Source organism: Citrus clementina, unplaced genomic scaffold (assembly GCF_000493195.1).
Source record: "Citrus clementina cultivar Clemenules unplaced genomic scaffold, Citrus_clementina_v1.0 scaffold_5, whole genome shotgun sequence".
Lineage (NCBI taxonomy): Eukaryota > Viridiplantae > Streptophyta > Magnoliopsida > Sapindales > Rutaceae > Citrus > Citrus x clementina.
In genome coordinates, this window is record NW_006262201.1 from 10,039,868 (window position 1) to 10,058,860 (window position 18,993).

The window sequence follows — 18,993 nt, forward strand, 5'->3', positions numbered from 1 at the left end:
ATTGGAGAAGAATAAGAAGATGTTGTTAAAAGGGTATTTAATTAGCGCCCGCTGAATTTAGTTGCCAATAATGCATTAAAATAGTTGGGGAAAGTTACTGTCTTAATTAAATTACAGGTGATAAGATGCTGCTTCAATTTTGCAAGCATCTCGTATTGTGAAGATTTTACCCACATGAGATGCCGTGATGCTTGACATCAGGGTAATACAGGTCAAATTTTAGTATCAATATATATCTTCTTCTTTATTGTTCTGCCTCTAAATATTAAACTTTAGGCAAGTTGTTTTTGTTTATGTAAGTTTATCAGGTTAAGGATACTAAGCAGCTTAATTGTTCACAAGCCAATTTGATCAGTGCTAGATATCATCATCAAATTTGAGTAGAGAATCTTTGAAGAGAATTTTGTTGTGAGAGTTTCACTGTAATGAATTTTGGGAGCTTGAACTCACGTGAGTGAGAAATTAGAAGGTATTGGGGATTTGGGTTATGAGTAATCGTTATCCTTCCAATATTTGCAAGCTCTCACTTGTTAGTAAAATCATCTTCGTATATTGACTCTGTTTCTTTGTTGCCAGGAAGAGTGTGAGCTTCACAGGTTTGAGGAAGTCTTTGCAGTAAACTTTGCACCACGAGCAATTGCTGCCAAGAGGCATATACATTCAGAGTAATTTAGTTTCAGATTTACAAGGTGTGTATATTAAATTAGTTTCGATTATCATATTTAGTCACTCATACTGAAACTTTTCTAATTTTCAAGTTCCTTAGGGACACCACGGTGTTTCAAGTCTGCATATGGCTGCAAAAGATTGAGGCATCGCGATTGAGCACACACAGAAACAGAGCAAAAGGAAAAGAAGACAGTAGAAGATGCTATAAATATAACAAAAGTATACTTCTACTTGTGGTTATTTCAATTTTGTTTCTCCTGTCATCATATTTGATTAATTCGTTTGAACTCACAATCTCACACATTATTTAAAACCATTTGCAGGTGGTTTGCAAGCTAGTTAAGTTAACGCAAAAACAATACTCTAGACAAAGACGAGCAAATTAAAGGTGATAAATGCAAATTGAATTTCCATGATTAATTGTTAGGCTGGTGCAGATATTCTTAAAAAGGCATTAAGCTACCTTATGGAATTGGAAAATTATTATTGCTTGAAAGCAAGCAGCATCTTTGTTGCGAAGGCTTTCCCCACTTGATAAGATGCAAGATTCTTCGCCAAACATCCTTTTCATTCCTTTGTTCACTTATTCGTTATAAATAGAGTAAACTTAGAAGATTGTTCTGTTTGCTGTCTAAGCCAGTGTAACATTTGTTAAATTTGGGCCATCTGCCTGACAGGTTGTCTGTGACAATCCCATCTGTAAGTACTAATGCGCTTGGTTATGGTGCTTTCATTGGACTATATGCAAACATGAGATTTCAGCTATTGTGTGGATTTGATAGAGCGGTCACCAACCATTTTGAAGTTATTGGAGTAGCACTGATCGTAGGCACGGCTTTGAGGTCATTCCCTCTTCTTTTATGAATTTGTCTATTGATTGACATCTCTATATATACATTGATAGACCAAATTACTCTTGTTTTAATGTTTTGTTTGTTGAACTTTGACTGGGGAATTTGTTTGTTTGTCTCATAGTTGTTAATGTGGTTCCTATTGAAGTGTATATATCTATCACATCAATGTCTGATGTCAATTTTCCTTTACTTAATCAACTAGCATCCTTTCCAAGTCCAGATACTTACCCATTTGTTCAGCCACAGTGATTGCAGTCTGAATTCTTCTTTACTGTCTATATGTGTTGGAGTTTGTCTATTGTCAACTTCTCAAATGGATTCCATGCAGGGTTTTGAATGTCTAATTAGGAGAAAGATCAACGGATGACCTTTTGAAGAAGCCTTGCACAACAGGCTTGATACCAAAGTCTCCAGGTGGTTGATACCAAAGAATGCCATTGTTTCTGGGCTTGGGCTCCTTGGCGTCAAACAAGATAATGGGAAATAGGGGCAACTAAAGCGCGAAGAAAGAGGATGGTCCGGAGGAAGGTGTCTGCATAAATTTGTTGGAGTTGATGTAGTCAATTGCCCAATTTTGCTGCCTGTCGAAGAGACACGGCATGGAAGTCCTCATCAAACTCTGAGACACCTAAGAAATAGTATGAGGTGGTGGTATTTCCCTGGTGTTAATTTCCTGGCAAGTGTGATTCACAGATAGAGGGATTCTTTTCTTGATGTCTAAATGCCATATGTGATGCAACGTCGTATATTCTAAGATATTAAATTCTATTTCAGATTTCTCATATAGTGTCGTTGTCACTTCTGTGGTACACTTTTGATCGCAAATTTCCATTTGAAGTAGCTGATATTCTTTACAGACTAATTATCTAATGATTATTTTGTACAATAAAAATCAAAACTTAAATTATTTGATCATACTCAACTTAGGTCTTATTCGATACTACTAGTTGTTGTGAAGAAAAAAAAAATGACAATGTGTAATAAATGTATGACTTTTAAATAATAATTTTAATAAAAATAATAAAGATATTATAAGTTTTTTTTTATAATAAAATATGAGATCAAATCAAATTAATTTTTAAGTCACAATAGCAAATGTTTATCAAAACTATTTAATTATATGACTTAAAAGATATAGTTGTCTAACCGCAACAATATATATAAAGATTTACCAAACTTTACCCGACTTTAATTGTACCCACTCAATTATGTAAGTCCATACTCCACGCGCTTGACCATATGAAATGTTACTCAACTTTAACAAATCTTACTTAAACTTTGCACGTTTGACCTGCTGGATGAAATATGATAGCATATGATGCGATAGAATATAATAGGAATGGTTGTAACAAGATTATAATTAGTACTAGTTTATATTTTATGTGATGTAGTATATGAACACATTATATTACAAATTTTAGTGTTATACTAATTAAAAATTGGAATTATTTTATTATTGTAAAAATTTAATATCTTAAATAACAGTTATTTTTATTAAGTATTTTTGTTGCAATGAATTATACTTTTTAAAATATAATTGAAAATTCTTATTACTAAACTAATAAAAAATTAATTATTTGAGTTATCTCCTAAACTACTTAGCTCACGAGATAAATTCACTTAGTTTAAAACGAAACGGATTACATTTAGTACTATTTTGTATTTTATGTGACGTAGTGGATGATTCAATTATATTATAAATTTTATTGTAATAAAAAAATTTTGAATTATTTTATTATTGTAAAAATGTAATATCTTAAATAACAATTATTTTTATTAAGTATTTTTTAATGATTTAAAATATAATTGTAAATTCTTATTATTAAACTAATAAAAAATTAATTATTTGAGTCATCTCCTAAACTACTTATTTCACGAGATAAATTCAAATAGTTTTGAGAGAAAGAAAGAGAGAGAGGGAAAAAAATCTTGCTTCCTCTACTTTCTACTCTAGAAGAAAAGGAAAAAATCTAATAGTTTTCTCTATTTTCTATGACTATTGATCGTTATTCAAATTTTCAAACAATAGCCTTAATATAAACATAAGTTAATTTATGATTTCATCTCAAATTTCTGATTTTATCTTTTTATTATTCTCTTAATTAGTTGTGTTGTTATTTGTTCTTATTTCTTTTTAATATATTCTTTTATTCATCTACTTTTTTTGTGCTTATTTTATCTATTTTGAAATAAAACTATATCAAAAAACTTTAGACAATAGAAGAATAAAAAAAGAGTAATGATACAGCCACAAACTCTTGTACAAACTTATTTTGTACAAACTGATGTGGCATGATAAGATTGGTTGAATTAAATATCACTTGGCCCACATGATTTGTTTTTATTAATTTATATTTTCATTCAATCAATGAATTAATGCCACATCAGTTTGTATAAAATAAGTTTGTACAAAATAAGTTTGTACAAGAGTTTGTGGTTGTACCATTACTCATAAAAAAATTAGTTTAATTTAAAAAAATAAAAAAGATATCGTTAAACTTAAAAAAATAAGTAGAAATGTTATAATTGAATTAAAATTTTATGAATTAACAACAATAGAATAAATTTGTATTTAATAATTTTATATTTTAAAGTATTTAAAGAATTAATTTTTAATAAATAATATTAATATATATATATATATATATATATATAAGTTACTTATCTCTCCATCCGCACTTATCTCTCCCTCACATTCATCCTCAACCACACATCAACATCAACATCAACATCACCTCTCATTGGACCCCACATCCTCAAGCCCATCACAGCCGTCCATAACCTCACCCTCCTCCTCCTCTCCCTCATCATGGCCGTTGTTTGCCCTCTCTCCATCATCCTCCATTTACCGCACCTCCGTTACACCCTCTGTTTCCTCCTTACCATTTCTCCGTCTGGCACGGCCTAATTCCGACGGAATCAACGACGGTCGTGATGGGTTTTGGCTGCGACTATTCGCGCTTCAAACGGCGGCGTTTCGGTTGGTTTTTGGCGACAGTGACGGTGGGAAAGTGATGGCTGGCTCAGGAGCTTTCGTTGCTACCATCCATGGCCGGTGAGGTGGCCGAAAATCGGATATATGTCTGCGTCGGGTTCGCAGTTTTGGGTCGGGTTTTCCGGGTCAGTTTGACAGCTTCCTCTATCCCTCTCCCCCATAAAACATTACCCAGCTTCCTCTTATTATTATTTTTTTTTTCACATACGTTACAGAACATTAATGAGAGATGTTTAGTAGTAAGGACTATTTTGATATTTCGATGAGTAGTAAAAACTAATGTTAAAATTTTATAGACGAATGTATAGTAAGATGCTCAAAGTACTAGAACATATATAAATAATCCCAGCTCTTATAAAATTTTGCCACATAATGAGTTTTATCCCTTAAGCAAAACATATCGATAAAGTATACAAAAGCACAATGCATGAATGATGGTCTTACAAAGTTCGAATATAAAGTTTATAATCTAAAATTAATGATGTGACAATTAACCTAATGGAGTAAGAAGGCCCAAATAGATTATATTTTGCTAAAGAAGTAAATTCTACCAAGAATACCTCTTTCTATTGAATTTAAATGATGATTATTTGTTTATATCATAAAAACTAAAATAACTGTGTGAGTAATTTGATTCTTTTACAGTATAAAAATAAATTCAGAAAATGTTAGGGCATGTTCTGTGTTTTATTTTTAAATTTATATTATGAGAATGAAAATGGTGTTTTCAAGTTGATAAATTTTCAATTGAAATATGTGTTTGTTATTATTTCATTTATCCTATATTTTCAAAATGAAAATAACCGATAGATAAAGTTAAAAATGATAAAATAATGGATATATTAAGCAATTTTACTACATGCAAATTATTTTCTGTGTTTAAAGTTCATATAAAGCTTGTTTATTTTTCAACATACCAACTTACAATAATAATAATAAAATTTTTGTGATATCCAATATTAACTTTTTAAAGTAATTATTTTTTGTTAATGTGTCCGCTGTTCAATCGATCTTTCTACTTTCTATGCTTGAGATTAGATCATTTGCTTCAAAGATTCGAACTGGACTTATAGTAGGAAAAATAATTTTCTTCAATATGAACTCTAACTCTCTTTTTTATATATAAAAAAAAATCTAATTCTCCTTTCAACATTTCAACATTTTGATGAAATAAAAAATTATTGGCGAAAGATTACATGCTTCCTTACATTAGAGAACCAAATACTCAGATAGGTAGTGTAAATCTCTACTGATCGTTGGTGATTTTATCAAAATAAAATTCAATAAAATGTATAAGAACACTTAAATCCGTCCAAAAAAAAAAATGACCCAGCAAATAAAGAAAAGTACTGTGAAGTAAAAATTGAACAAACCTAGAAAGAAGAGAAGAAGAAGAATGGAAGAAGGAGATTCGGTTCATAAATCATGGAGGGAGATGAGACTTAAGAGATAGGGTTAGTGAGACAGACGAGGTCCTAGAGTCTTAAAGATGAAGACTATCTATTATTAGTTACTTATTATAATGATGTTTATTATTATAATTTATTTTACAATTTTTTTAATGAAACAAGTAAAACATGTTTAAGTTGTTTTGTAATTTATAACTGTTAGAGGCAAGTCAGATTCTGTGTTTTACAATTAAATTTTATGAGGACTACTGAACGCTTATTTTACTTAGATTTATAAAACGAAAATGAGAATGGCAACTTACTTCATCTCATACTTTTAGGTCACAAAAATAGCAATAAGTCTAACAAATTTATTATTGAATGTGAATGGTTATATATCGATCATTTGACACGTATTTTTCTTGACAGAACCTCAATTCAATAGACAAAAGCTCCTCTTAATTTTTCTTTTCTATTTAAATAAAAGAACAAAAGAAATTGATTACAGAGCCATTACTTCTCCAAGAATTAATAAACGAAAAGGCCCATAATTTTTGTAAACCCACCCCACTTTCAAGAAATAATTACAATAAGTTCAAATTATTTTTAAAAAATTGAAATAAAGAAGATGTAATTACAATAAGTTTGGAGATTGAATCAAATAAAATAAAATACCTAAACTATTATATACACGAACTCTTGATTCTTGGGGTATTTTAGTCATTTTATATTATCATGGTAAGTTAGTCAAATAAAACTTATCTTAAAGCAACCTAAATGGTCAAAGACACCTAAGTTAAAAAAAAAAAATTATATGAATGATTTAATTTATTGATTGTCTATACGTTTTATTGATTTATATATTTTAAAAATAGTATGAACGTATTACAATTATTTTCTGACAGCAAGGTAGATTTGTAAAATAAGTGGGTAGAAAATATCCCCGTCCTCAAACAAATAAATGAATTATCGGTGATGCATGCTTTTTTCCAACTTCTTTTTTTCTTTTGGTTTTTTTTTTGGTTTTAAATGGCATTGGCCCGACCACTACAAATTAATTAGAGAATATTTACAATTATGTATCACAGCTGTGGAGTAGAATCAGGGAAATTAAAAATGCTAAAATTATTGACGAGTGGGTTAGGCGACAATAACCATAAACATTTTTCGTGTAGTGTAAGAAGAATGCAACAACTCGTTTCTTTCAGTATTTTTGCAACAAAAGTACGTTGAACAACTTATGAAATTATTTCTCCTTTTCTTTGCCAGAATGGATGTGATCGCTTCCCCTCTCCCGGAGCAGCTGAACTCCTTTGCTGCTTGTGACTTACCATAAATCTTCAAGCCATTCAAGCTGTGCTTGAAGATGCAGAGAAGGCAAGTTGATATAAGATTGTTGTATGGAATAAGCAGGGTATCTTCCGAGGCTAGAAATTGGGCTACGAGTATTCGTTTTGGACATATAATATAGTTTCCAAGCTTACGATGAGTCGAACCAAATGCAGAACAACCTAGGCTGTTATGTCCTGCGATTGAGCTAAAAATTTCACTTCTTTTATAGTCGTTTTTCAGTTTTAAGATATTTTTCTATTTTTCTTGATTCTTCTAAGATTTTTTATCATTTTTTCTAGATGTTGGATTTAAGTGCCATCTGTTTTCTTTCTCTTATTTAGATTCGAAAAATTTTATTAACATATAATATTTTGAATTTGCTTAGTTTGTTAAATTTGCTATATTTAGGCTCCTATAAATGGGTTTCAAAACCCTAATTTTGTTCATTCAAATTATTCTCAATAAAACTTATTATTCAAATACTAGTTTATATTATGTAATACCCCACCCCTGGTTTTTGACCCTGTTGACCACCCATATATATTGAGAGAGAGAGAGAGAACGAAAGAGAGAAGAGACAGAGAGAGAGAGAAAGGAGTTGACCCGGTTTGACCCGCAACCCGACCCGGACCCGCCACTTGACCCGGCCGGTTCTCCCATTTCCGGCCACCGTTCAGGGCAAGGTTGGTACCGATTTGAAGCTTGAGAGATGAGCTACGTATCCATGTCGTCCTTGCCGCCGAAAAACGATCGGAAAGCCACCGAACGAAGCGTTGAAGTACCGCGGAATCGCCGGCTCGATTCGCCGTGATTTCGCCGAGTTCCGGTGTAGCCATCACTTGGGTTTTGTTCCTTACCTTTCCCTCTGCCATTTCCGACTAACCACTGACGCCGGGGACGTCGTTTTGCCGTTGATCGGCCGTTGGAGGACTCACGGCTTTGGGACCTCGATCCGGAGCCATCGCCGCGCGTGGGAGGTCACCACCGCCACCATTGGACTCAGCGTGGCTTGAACTTTCAGTTCTGAGCTTCCCGTCGCCGTCGATTGGATTCCGGTGACCGTTGACCGGCAAGGGTATTTCGGTAATTTCACAGTCTAAGGGCAATTTTGTAATTTTAGATTTTATGGGTATTTTAGTAATTGTTGTAATTGAGGATAAAGTTGGTAATTTATGATTTTGAGGTTAATTTGGTAATTTTGATATGAGAGTATTTTGGTAATATTGAATTCAAGGGTAATTCGGTAAATTCATAAATTTGAGGGTAAATATGTAATTTGTGGAATCAGTGGATAAATTGGTAATTTTAAGTTGGGGTAATGAGGTAATTTGATATTTCGAGAGTAATTCGGTAATTTAAGTTGTTAAGAACATTTTGGTAATTTACGCTCCGAGGGTAATTTTGTAATTTCTGACATTGTGGTTATTTATGTGATCTGAATTGAGGACAATTTAGTAATTGAAGATTTTGAGGATAATTTGGTAAAATAATGATGATGGGGGCATTTTGGTAATTTTGGCATGTAGGGGTTTTTCGGTAATTTTGTACATGCGGGAATAGTTTATTGTTGATAGATTTTCGTTTCGAGAATTATTATGTAAGATTCGTTGTATTTCAAGTTAACGGAGAATGATTATGTCGTTTGCTTGATTAGGAGGATCTGCGAAACGAGAATCAACCCGCGGACGTTGTTGACACCGAGTCTGGACATTGTCACTGTGAGTGGAATATACGAAACCTATTTTTAGAGTTAATTATGATAGTAAAGCATGTTTGCGGAATAAGTATTTTAAATGTTCTGATTTAATGATTTCTTGAAATGGATTTAATGGGATTTTCTCGAAATGGATTTTATTCACGTGTTGATATTATATTAAAATGTTTGGTTAATGATTTTGCGTATCGATTTTGAATAAAGAGTGATATGATTTGAAAGCTAAGAAAAGTGGATTCAAATGTGGTATGATTTAAAATATGGTAAAGAGGTATGTGAATATGAGTACAGTGATTGTTTTTGAAATCATTAGACAGTACCCTTCCCCTCCAGATACAGTGATATAAATGATATGAGATGAGAGGTCTTTGGGGCCCGTCTGAACACACATAGAGGCTTTGGGCCGTGTGTTTGGGCGCTTTTGCCTTTGGGGCATATGCATGCGGTATGATTATTACAGTGATACAGATATTGAGATACAGTGATACAGATATGGGCTACAGACAGTTATTGAGATACAGTGATACAGAGATGGGATACAGATCAGTTATTGAGATACAGTGATACAGAGATGGGATACAGATCAGTTATTGAGATACAGAGATACAGTGATATAGATATGAGATACAGACAGTTGAGATACAGATGAGATACAGGCCTTTGGGGCCCGTCTGAGTACACACAGAGGCTTTGGGCCGTGTGCTTGGGCGCTTTTGTCCTTTGGGGACTAGATTATGTATGCACAGATATGATGAGATATGAGATAGTATTTCCCTGTCTATCCGTGTAGCTCCGGGGCGTGACGTTACCCAGATAGTAGCCCGTCCGTTGAGGTCCGAATATGACGAGATTATTTCCCTGGGTACTTGTTTGATGATAGTTTTGGTATTCAGTATTTGATATGATAAGTATTATGTTTCCATCGATTTTATGCAGATTTATGTAATATAGTATTTCAGTGACTGATTTGAATTAACTACTTATGATATTCTGATGAAATTGATTTGAGAAATTGATGATTTGAGAAAATTGATTTGAGAAAGATTAAATCATTTGAAAAGAATTGGTTTTTCAAAGTTACTATCCACTCACTGAGTTCACTGAGTTTTATACTCATTCCGCTTTTATTATATTTCCCCCCCCTCACAGGAGATTTGCAGGTACATCAGTCGACTCAGTAACGATAGTTAGATTTGAAATTGTGGCCACGTGCTGGTGCTAGGAGTCGTGGATTTAATACTGTGATTTTTGGGATATTGCGAGTTGTATTTATTTATTCTATTTCGTAATTAAGGAAAACTATTGTATTTTAATATCAGAATGATTTGGGAGTATTTGGTATGTCGACTTGAGAAGTTGGTTATGGAGGATGGATGGATATTGAATTATTTTGGGAGTATTGTTTTGTAAATTGCAGGTTGGGAATGTTTTATTTATAAGGGAGATTCTGCCGAAATTTTTATAGAATTCTTAGATATCGTAATTAATATCGTTTTGATTTTACGAGTTCAGATGGACTCGCCCTGGGGGTGCGGGGCGGGTCGTTTCATATTATCTAATAGCTTTTCAATGTTTCTGCATCATCAGCTGGTATCAGAGCAAGTTCACTTGTCATCATGGTGCGAACACACAATCAAAGGAGCAACCATCCCGGAGACGATGTTCAAGGGATGTAGGCAACGACTGTGGAGGTTATCAGATAGATGGTCAAAGGAGCAGTCTTGCAAGTCATGAAGGACGCATATAACCTGAGAATGGTAGCAGACAAATATTAGGTTATCTCTTGTAAGCCATATTCATAAATGTATTGAGGGAAAGATACTTTTTTCTTGTCTTAAATGATGTGTGGGATGGACGTTACAATTAATGGGAACCATTCTTCTGTTGTTTAAAGAATGGTCTCTACGATAGTCAAATTTTGATTACTACACGTAATCAGTTAGTAGCAAGCATGATGAGATCAACAAATCTTGCCTTTCTTAAGGAATTAATTGAAGAAGAATGTTGGTCATTGTTTAAGGAGGTAGCATTTTTGGGTCAATTCTTCAAGGATCGTGATCAATCGATCAAAAAATTGCATGTAAGTGCAAAGGCTTGCCTTTTGTTGCAAAGATAATAGGGAAATTCTTACACTATAAATGACCAATAGAAGAATAGAAAATAATTTTAGATAGTGGAATGTGGAAGGTAGAAGAGTTTGGGAAAGCTCTTTTGGCTCCTTTGTCGTTAAGTTATAATGATTTGTCGTCCATAGTAAAACAATATTTCTCACATTGTGCTATCTTTTCCAAAGGTTACAATATGTGTAAAGAGGAACTAATTACACTATGGATGGCTCAAAATTACCTTAAATGTAGAAGAAGGAAGAGATGGAGATCCGATCCAATCTGATAGTAGTAGTTTATTTTAATTTTTATTAATTTGATTTCATAGGAGTAGTTTTCATTTTTTGTTGAAATTTGGTAAAACAAAAAACTGAAATGAGATAATTACTTTAAAACAATCTTCAAGAACTAAAATAATTAAAAAAAAACTCAAAATAAACAAAAAAGGCTTTAAAATAACCCTAATCCGAACATTATTTGAATCAATCCTAACTAGCCCGAATATGATTTTAACCCAAACCCAACCTAACTCGCTTATAATTATAACCCAATGCGATCCAAATTCAACTTGAATATTTGATCCGATCTAATCCAATTTGTATATTCTAACCCTATCAACCAGAAACGCAATTAGGTTGATCTGAACCCACATTTGTCCACTCCCAAAGGGGATCATGACCCTACAAGCTTTGAAAGTTTTTTGAGATTTCTAAGTGAATATTAAAAATTATGTATAAAAAGACTGATTTGACCCCTAAACACTTGATATAGAAACTTTATACATACAATAGAAATTTAATTTTATATTTTGTGAAATAAAGTCAAAGTAACTGAATTTTTTTTTATTTTGTTAATTATTTTTCTACTATGACAAAATGACAAATAGCCTTGTGCCTAGCCCTTTGACTTTTATTTTGCTAATTATTTTTTTCATTTCTCTTGCAACAGTAACTTCAATTATCAATCAAAGTCGCCAAATCAAAATCTCTGCAGCCTGCAGCTACAAGCAAACTTCTCAAATTTCGAAATTCCTTATGACTACATAATAGCTATAAATAGAAAAAGCGTCTAAAATAACTATGTTTTTCGTTTGAGCTTGAGCTCCCTGAAGATTTACTCCATACGTAACAAAATATTAGTTTTGCTAGTAAAATTGCTAACTATGTTTTTCTTTGTATTTCCACTCAAGGATGAAGAAATTTCCCTAGACTTTTGTGGTGAATATCTTACGAACATATGAAAATTTAATCTTTGGCTGAGACTTGCTTAACATAAGAGATGACACTTTGAAGCAATAGGAGAGAGAGATAATAAGCTTTGTTCCCCCAAAAAAATCTATCAGATATATTATGCCCCCGGTTGCTATTGCTAAAAATAGTCATAATTACTAAAAAAATAAGTAATTCTTTTTTTATATATTAAAATGGTAAACGGGTGGATAAAATTTAAAATAATTATTTAACTTTTTATCTATTTTGACATTCGAATTTTAAGCTCGAGAAGTAAAGCAATAAATAAACCTTTTTGAGAGGCTAACTAAATTCTTAGTAATTTCATATAATTGCATTTCATCAGAACAGTTTTATCAAAAGCAATTTTATAAATCTTTGTGGAAAGCTTTAATCCTTAATTATCTTTCACATATTTTCTTTGTAATATGAGGTAAGTCATGGACCATAGTATGGTATTTATTGTAAATAAAATCATTATGAAACTGATTTTATTCTTTTTTTTTTTCACAAACAAAGTATCTAGCTAACTGCAGATATAATGAATTACTAATTACCATTATTTGAGTCGCTCTCTAAATTAGATCTTGGAGTCTGTCATGGCATAATAAAATTAACGACATAATGGCTTTTGATTTTGCCTACCTGATAATAAAAGTTGTCTGCCATATAGACAAGAAATGGATCCATACGTTAAAGCAAAATTGAAAAATATAAAAAAAATAAATTGCTAGGAGATGATTTTATCTGAAATTTCACTTGCACGGTATTGGCTACAAATAAATTTGTGATGAAATTCATAACGGATTAATATAATTGAACGGAATTACTCTATACAATTTCATAAGTATGTATTATACAATTAAAAATCTATTGATATTTATAATAAAATAATATATCTACTAAGTGCTGGGATATATATTTGTGGGGAATGATAAATGTAGAGAATTACAGTAATAAAGGTGGAAGTGGAACTTTATTATAATTAATTAATGTGTTTACAATTCTATAAGTATAATAAAATAATAGTAATAGGTAAATTGTAGAAAATTAATGTGTACTTCAAGGCACATTACAAATGTCGCCTTCCTAAAGATATTATTTGTCCCACCAATTAAGTGATGCATATAGGCTAAACAAATACACCTCCAGGATACAATGAATCACTTATTTGTTTGCTTGCGTTGTTCATCGATGGAAGCAAACTTGAATACTCTTGAATGTTGCAAGCTTGCCAAGAATCAATATATTATTCATGTAGTAAACAATATATTAGATATTTGATGCATATAGTATTGATGTTATACAATAAAATTTGTTTCAGGAAAGAGGGCTGAAAAGAGAGTGATGCAATATCATTGTTTCCTTGTTTAAAAATTAATTCTAAATTAGCCATGACATGCAATCTTTTAATATTCACATGTTCTAAATGAATATGCTACAAAGATAATGAGTCAATCATGTAAGCAGAAGAAACATTAATTTTATTAATATTGAGCTTGAGCATTCCCTAATACATGTATTCTTTCCCAATAAAGGTACCACCCTTAGACAATGCAAATTTGCTTTGACTCAAATAAGGTACCACCCTAATTTAGATACAAGATTTTTCCTACCTTTAGATACATGATAAACATCAATATGAGTTAAAGGTTTTCCACAAGTGAACTCTAGTTGCACATTCCCTCTAATTGATGCACTGGAGGAATTTCCCATCTAAAGAACACTTCAATCATCCATTGCTTTGTAAGATATGAAAAAGCTACGATTCTTGTACACATACTTGATTGCACCGGAATCTATTCACCATGCATTATCATGTTCGAGAATATTAATCTTAGATATCACGGCCATAAATTTTGTCCACAAAATTTGTGTTCGAACACTTCTTTTATTTCTTAAGAAGTTGACAGTCTTTTCTAAAGTGGCTAGGCTTTTCACATTGGTCACATGTACACTTCTTTTTTTATTCTGTTGGTTTGATTCTATTTGAAATCAAACTTTTGCTTTTGGTTATTAATGCGGTCATTAGACTGCTTAAGCTCCTTCTCCTCCTCCACAACATTAATTTCAGAGGACATAGCAGTTTGTTCCTCAAGACTATTAAGTCTAAGTTTCTATTCAATATGAAGACTTTGCTATGCCTTCCAGGCTAATTTCCTCTTTGCTATATTTAAGACTATTTTCATAGTTTTTTCAAGTGGGGGGAAGTTTATCAATAATTGAAGAAATAATAATAAACTTGTTACTTTTCATGTTGTGTTGGTTGAATTGATTAAGAATGCAAAAAATCTCATTATATTGTTCATGCAAACACAGCCTGGTTTACAGATTTTAGTCGTTGCTTCATGCAAACACAGCCCATCCAGGATGCTCAGGTATCAAAGATCCGGCGTTGTTTGAGCTAAGAAGCAAAAGCAAACTATGTAATTGTTCAAATAGAAGGATTTGCAAGCATGGTGCTCCATGCCAGCTGAAATATGTAAAGATATGCAAGAATCAAATTCCACATATAGCTTTCGAAGAGGTTCGCGCATTAGGCTTTTCTAGTTTGTCTGAATATTTGGAAAGATTTGCAAGCATCATGTTCCAGTCACAGAACATCCACGTGAGGATGCTCATAAACATGGCTCCCATGAACTTGCTGAACGTCTTAATTATGAACCGCAAGCTGCCAATAAGCAGAATAATTATATCTTTTCCAGTTTTTCTGTCATGGCTCTTTATTCCTGTTGTTTGTAAGACCATGAAAACAAAAAATTTGATATTACAAATGCTGATCACTATTTATGGTAACGTATGACGTATCTAGTAGTACAAATGCATATAGGGTGAATTTCAGCATTTTAATTGACAAGTCATTTGCTGATGCTCACCTTTCAAATGCACTACTGGGTTCTGATAATTGAGAGGCTAACTAAATTCTTAGTAATTGCATATAATTTCATTTCATCAGAACAGTTTTATCCAAAGCAATTTTATAAATCTTTGTGGAAAGCTTTAATCCTTAATTATCTTTCACATATTTTCTTTGTAATATGAGGTAAGTCATGGACCATAGTATGGTATTTATTGTAAATAAAATCATTATGAAACTGATTTTATTCTTTTTTTTTTTCACAAACAAATTATCTAGCTAGCTGCAGATATAATGAATTACTAATTACCATTATTTGAGTCGCTCTCTAAATTAGATCTTGGAGTCTGTCATGGCATAATAAAATTAACGACATAAAGGCTTTTGATTTTGCCTACCTGATAATAAAAGTTGTCTGCCATATAGACAAGAAATGGATCCATACGTTAAAGCAAAATTGAAAAATATAAAAAAATAAATTGCTAGGAGATGATTTTATCTGAAATTTCACTTGCACGGTATTGGCCACCTATAAATTTGTGATGAAATTCATAACGGATTAATATAATTGAACGAAATTACTCCATACAATTTCATAAGTATGTATTATACAATTAAAAATCTATTGATATTTATAATAAAATAATATATCTACTAAGTGCTGGGATATATATTTGTGGGGAAAGACAAATGTAGAGAATTGCAGTAATAAAGGTGGAAGTGAAACTTTATAATAATTAATTAATGTGTTCACAATTCTGTAAGTATAATAAAATCATATTAATAGGTAAATTGTAGAAAATTAATGTGTACTTAAGGGCACATTACAAATGTCGCTTTCCTAAAGATATCATTTGTCCCACCAATTAAGTGATGCATATAGGCTAAACAAATATACCTCCAGGATACAATGAATCACTTATTTGTTTGCATGTGTTTTTCATCGATGAAAGCAAACTTGAATACTTTTGAATGTTGCAAGCTTTTCGAGAATCAATATATTATTCCTATAGTAAACAATATATTAGATATTTGATGCATATAGTATAGATGTTATACAATAAAATTTGTTTCAGGAAAGAGGGTTGAGAAGAGAGTGATGTAGTATCATTATTTCCATGTTTAAAAATTAATTCTAAATTAGCTATAACATGCAATCTTTTAATATTCACATGTCCTAAATGAATATGCTACAAAAATAATGAGTCAATCATGTAAGAAGAAGAAACATTAATTTTATTAATATTGAGCTTGAACATTCCCAAATACATGTATCCTTTCCCAATAAAGGTACCTGAAACGACCCGCCCCGAAAACCCCTAGGCGAGTCTATCTAGTCTCATCAAAACGGACTAGAAAATCTATTCATAAAGAGTCTGCCGAAAATTCGGCAGAGTCTCCTTTATATATATAACACTCCCAATCTACAAATATGAAAATAACACTCCCAATACAAATCTCATATACAACAAACTCCAGTACTCAACATACTCAACCAAAATGCTGAGTCTTATATTATACAATCCCAAAAGAACAAGATGACCAAAATGTCCCAACAAAAACATTTACACAATCTAGCACCATCACGTGGCCAAGACTCAAAATATATATACAGTCGCTGGGTCAGTCTGGTGTACCTGCAACCTCCTGGTGAGGGGGGAAAAATATAATAAAAGCAGGGTGAGTTTAAAACTCAGTGAGATCAGTGAGTGGATAGTAGGTTTGAAAATTAAATCTTACTTTAAAAGAAATAATCATATCATTTCCAAATACGGTTTCATTAAACCATAAGCGAGAAATCAGAAATAAATCATTAAACATTTAAATCAGATTACCAACCATAGAAATCATATCACCAAATCATATAGGATTCACAAATCTGAAAATCATCATAAAACAAGTACCCAGGGAAATAATCTCGTCATATCCGGACCTCAACGGACGGGCAATGACGTACTATCTGGGTAACGTCACGCCCCGGAGCTACACAGATAGACAGGGAAATACCATCTCATATCTCATCATATCTCTGCATGCATAATCTAGTCCCCAAAGGACAAAAGCGCCCAAGCACACGGCCCAAAGCCTCTGTGTGTACTCAGACGGGCCCCAAAGGCCTGTATCTCATCTATATCATCTGTATCACAATATCGGTCTGTATCTCATGTCTGTATCATCTGTATTTCAATGTCTGTCTATATCTCATATCTGTATCACTGTAATCATACCGCATGCATATGCCCCCAAAAGGCAAAAGCGCCCAAACACACGGCCCAAAGCCTCTATGTGTGTTTAGACGGGCCCCAAAGGCCTCTCATCTCATATCATTTATATCACTATATCTGGAGGGAAGGGTACTGTTTAATGATTTTAAAAACAATCATAATACTCATATTCTCATACCTCTTAACCATATTTTAAATCATACCACACATTTTAATATAATCTCAACACGTGAATAAAATCCATTTCGAGGGAATCACATTAAATCCAATTCGAGAAAAATCGCATTAAACCCATTTCGAGAAATCATTAAATCAAAACATTTAAAATGCTTATTCCGCAAACATGCTTACTATCATCGCTAACTATAAAAATAAGTTTTATATATTCCACTCACAGTGATGGTGTTCAGGGTCGGTTATCGTCCATGTCCGCAGTCCGGTTCTCGCTCGCGGATCCTCCTAAATCAAGGAAACGACATAATTATTTTCCATAAATCGGAATTCCGACTCAATATATGCCATAAACTCGAAACGAACATTTATCCATAATTTACAACTCCCGTGTCGATAAAATTACTAAAATGCCCTTGCCGGTGAACGGTCGCCGGAAATTGGTCAACGACGATGGGAAGCTTAGGTCTGCTAGTTCAGACCTCGGTGAGTCCAATGGTGGTGGCTGTGAGTCCCCACGCGCGGTACCGACGGCGGATCGAGCTTCCCAAGCCGTGAGCTTCCAAGTGGCTATTCGTCGGCAATCCGGCCGTTTCAGATGACGAGGTTGGTCGGAAAATGATTCTGGTGACGTGAGGAGTAGAAACCAGCTAGAGGTGTGCCCAAACTCTGGCAAAATCGACGGCGGCGAAAACGGGTCTTGGCCGCGACTTTTCAAGCTCAAACGCCGGCGTTCCAGTCGGTTTCCGGCGACGAGGATGGCAGGGTTATGATGGCCGGCTTCCAAGCTTCAGATTGGTACCAAGCTCGGCTGGTGAGGTGGCCGGAATCGTGAAATCCGTCCGGGTCAAAGTCGCGGGTCGGGTCGGGTTTCCGGGTAAAAAATCGGGTCAACTCTCTTTCTCTGTGTTACACGTGCATGTGTTTTCCTTTGTTTCCAACTTATTCCTTTGCTTATAAACTCCTTAACCGCCTCATGCCATCTTAAGTGCAAACACCACTGCTGCTAGCTCTAAATCATGTGTTGGATAGTTTTGTTCATGCTTCTTAAGTTGTCTAGAGGCATAAGCCACCACTTTCCCATGCTGCATCAATACACAACCCAATCCATGCCTAGAGGCATCGCTGTAAACCACAAATCCTTCATTACTATATGGAAGTGTAAGAACTGGTGCTGAGGTCAAACATGTCTTAAGTTCTTGAAAACTTTTCTCACAGTCATCATCCCACTGGAACTTAGCATTCTTTCTGGTTAACCGTGTCAGAGGAGTAGCAATCTTGGAGAAGCCTTCCACAAATCTACGATAATAACCAGCTAACCCAAGAAAACTCCGAACCTCTGTGACATTTGTAGGTCGTTCCCATTTCACAACTGCTTCAATCTTTTGAGGATCAACATAAATGCCTTTAGCTGATATCACATGGCCCAAAAAATACTACTCTATCTAACCAGA

At 33.3% G+C, this 18,993-nt stretch overlaps 3 long non-coding RNA genes across 4 annotated transcripts; all 3 read left to right on the top strand.

The window, feature by feature from the left end:
• The first annotated feature begins 283 nt into the window (after window positions 1-283).
• LOC112098528 lies at window positions 284-868 on the top strand. Its single transcript, XR_002905630.1, has 3 exons — window positions 284-469; window positions 577-689; window positions 759-868. It is a non-coding gene; the product is annotated as an uncharacterized LOC112098528 (long non-coding RNA).
• A 133-nt stretch (window positions 869-1,001) lies between these two features.
• LOC112098527 lies at window positions 1,002-2,261 on the top strand. Its single transcript, XR_002905629.1, has 3 exons — window positions 1,002-1,057; window positions 1,347-1,511; window positions 1,852-2,261. It is a non-coding gene; the product is annotated as an uncharacterized LOC112098527 (long non-coding RNA).
• Window positions 2,262-7,729: 5,468 nt separating this feature from the next.
• Window positions 7,730-10,901, top strand: LOC112098356. 2 transcript variants are annotated; one of them, XR_002905475.1, is made up of 3 exons: window positions 7,730-8,321; window positions 8,893-8,956; window positions 10,102-10,791. It is a non-coding gene; the product is annotated as an uncharacterized LOC112098356 (long non-coding RNA). The 2 variants fall into 2 exon arrangements; XR_002905476.1 differs by having other exon boundaries at window positions 7,731-8,321; window positions 10,540-10,901.
• Window positions 10,902-18,993: the final 8,092 nt, after the last annotated feature.